Below are 3,105 nucleotides of genomic sequence, written 5' to 3'. Positions count from 1 at the left end.
TTTCTTGCACCTTTTTTCTCGCAATTGATTTTTCCTTTAATATAACAAAAATCAGTGCATTGAGCATTAATCCGGTTCGTTATCAGAATGGCTCTAACGTGTATTTTTAGCATTTTTGGCTTTTTTTCAGGATCGTCATTTTTTTTTCTTGCACCTTTTTTCTCGCAACTGATTTTTCCTTTAATATAACAAAAATCAGTGCATTGAACTATAATCTGTTTCGTTATCAGAATGGCTCTAACGTGTATTTTAAGCATTTTAGTTTTTTTTTCAGGATCGTCATTTTTTCCTTGCACCTTTTTTTCTCGCAATTGCTTTTTCCTTTAATATAACGAAAATAAGCGCATTTAACTGTAATCCGTTTCGTTATCAGAATGGCTCTAACGTGTATTTTAAGCATATTCGTTTTTTTTCAAGATCGTCATTTTTTTTTCTTGCACCTTTTTCTCGCAATTGCTTTTTCCTTTAATATAACAAAACTTTTGCATTTAACTGTAATCCATTTGGTTATTGTAGCGCGCGTGCGGCCCAGAACATCTAAGGGCATCACAGACCTGTTATGGCTCAATCTCTCGTGCGGCTAGTATATTTTTTGCTGCCGCTTATCCCTCTAAGAAGAAGATTGCGAAGCGGACGCCAGTTTCCGAAGCCGGGGCGAACACCGCGGCGGAGGAGCAGCCACGCGCAACGAGGCAGAACCCCGCACGCGCAACCACCGCCGCCCGCGCGCGGGCCGCACCCGGCCCGGCTTTAGGGACTCGTCGCCGCCCTGGAAGGCGGCGCGAGGACGAGACCCGTCGACTATTTAGCAGGCTAGAGTCTCGTTCGTTATCGGAATTAACCAGACAGATCACTCCACCAACTAAGAACGGCCATGCACCACCACCCACCGAATCGAGAAAGAGCCTTCATTCTGTCAATCCTTCCGGTGTCCGGGCCTGGTGAGTTTCCCCGTGTTGAGTCAAATTGAGCCGCAGGCTCCACTCCTGGTGGTGCCCTTCCGTCAATTCCTTTAAGTTTCAGCTTTGCAACCATACTTCCCCCGGAACTCAAAGACTTTGGTTTCCCGGAAGCTCCCCGCCGGGTCATGGGAATAACTGCGGCGGATCGCTAGTCAGCATCGTTTAAGGTTAGAACTAGGGCGGTATCTGATCGCCTTCGAACCTCTAACTTTCGTTCTTGATCAATGAAAACATCCTTGGCAGATGCTTTCGCATTAGGTCGTCATGCGACGGTCTAAGAATTTCACCTCTGGCGTCGCAGTACGAATGCCCCCGTCTGCTTCTCTTAATCATTACCTCGGGTTCCGAAAAACCGACAAAATAGAACCGAGGTCCTCTTCCATCATTCCATGCACGACCATTCGGGCTGTAAGCAATCGTCAGCCTGCTCTGAGCACTCTAATTTTTTCAAAGTAAACGTGCCGGCCACAAGGGGACACCCGGTTAAGGGCATACAAACCCCCTGCAAGCCGGCGGGGACACAGCTCGGAACCCGGCAGTGACCGCCGCTAAGGCGGACCGCCGGTCCGGAGCAGAGTTCCAACTACGAGCGTTTCAACCGCAACAACTTTAATATACGCTAGTGGAGCTGGAATTACCGCGGCGGCTGGCACCAGACTTGCCCTCCACTTGATCCTCGTACAAGGATTTAAAGTGTACTCATTCCAATTGCGAAGCCCCGTTCGGGGCTCGCAACAGTATTTTTCGTCACTACCTCCCCGTGCCGGGAGTGGGTAATTTGCGCGCCTGCTGCCTTCCTTAGATGTGGTAGCCGTCTCTCAGGCTCCCTCTCCGGAATCGAACCCTGATTCCCCGTTACCCGTGATAGCCATTGTAGGCGTTTAACCTACAATCGAGAGCTGATAAGGCAGACGCCTGCAGGACGCGGCGCCGACCCAACCCGTCAGGGAGGGGTCGTGCGCTCGGCAAAAGTTATTCTGTTTCACCAAGAGAGTCAGGCGCGCGGCCCTCGCGAGCCGCGCGCCCAGGGGTTTTGGTCTAATAAAAGCGCTCCTCCCTCGCGGTCGGAGACTCCAAAGGCATGTATTAGCTCTAGAATTACCACAGTTATCCAAGTAATGCGGTTCAGCAGAGATCCAATGAGTTGTATCTGATTTAATGAGCCGTCCGCGGTTTCGCCTTAAGTCGGCCTGTACTTACACATGCATGGCTTAATCTTTGAGACAAGCATATGACTACTGGCAGGATCAACCAGGTAGCACATAGCAATAACACCACACCAGTCGTCTCAGAGAGAGAGAGAGAGAGAGAGAGAGAGCGAGCTGGCGAGTTTTTCGAGGGCGTTCAAAAAAGGGGCCATCGGCGCCGCTACCAGGGGAAAAGGGGGAACTCGCCGGGCCAGAACAAAAGAGCACGGCCGCGACATGCCCCCTCCCGGGCGCTGACCTCCAAGTAAAAGGCCCACCCCGAAGCACGCACCCTCCAAAAGAGCTTGGCATCCCAAGCCACTGGCCCGTCCGCCAGCGCCCGAGTCGTCGTCCTCCATTCTTCCTACCGTGGCCGAGCCCAAAAAGGGGCAGAGGCCCCGCGTAGGAGACTCCAGAGGAGAGGCGGGACGAAAATCAGGAGGAGGAGGGGCAGCGCCCAAGGCGTGGGCCCAGCCCGACAGCAAGGGGGGGGAAGGCACCCGAGCGTCGAGCAAGTTCCAAAAAGGAAAAACCATGTCAATCACATGGGCGGATCAAAGACGGTGATTGCCGAAAGAGCTTCCTCTCGTCGCAGGTTACGCACACCCGGGATCTAACTCGGCGTTACCGGCCGTGGCCGACGGGAGTACAGACCCAAGGGCGGACCGCGCGAGGGTGAGGCCGCGAAGGGCACTCGGGAAACAATTCCGAACGGAAACAGAGAAGGGGGGGCAGCCGCATATATGAAGGGCAGGGCCCGGCCGGCCGTCGGCGGCGCGAGGACTGGTTACCTCGGCGGCCTCGGGCCAACCAGAAGGGCGCGAGCCCACGGCTATTGCTGTGAAAGGTGGGCCAGACGGGGTTTTAACGCCCACAGTCGCTCCCGAGGCAAGAGAGAGGGGGAGGGTTTGGCCGGCCCGCCGACGAGCAAAAGAGACGCGGCGCACCCCGTTCGG

General features: G+C 53.8%; 1 pseudogene; it reads right to left on the bottom strand.

The window, feature by feature from the left end:
- Window positions 1–1,043: 1,043 nt before the first annotated feature.
- Window positions 1,044–2,217, bottom strand: LOC147466253 (small subunit ribosomal RNA; annotated as a pseudogene).
- Between the last annotated feature and the right edge of the window lie 888 nt (window positions 2,218–3,105).

Source organism: Penaeus japonicus, unplaced genomic scaffold (genome assembly GCF_977035675.1).
Source record: "Penaeus japonicus unplaced genomic scaffold, GWHDUDI00000001_assembly GWHDUDI00002376, whole genome shotgun sequence".
Taxonomy (NCBI): domain Eukaryota; kingdom Metazoa; phylum Arthropoda; class Malacostraca; order Decapoda; family Penaeidae; genus Penaeus; species Penaeus japonicus.
The sequence above is the reverse complement of the archived record's forward strand: the minus strand, read 5'-3'. Positions and strand labels throughout refer to the sequence as shown.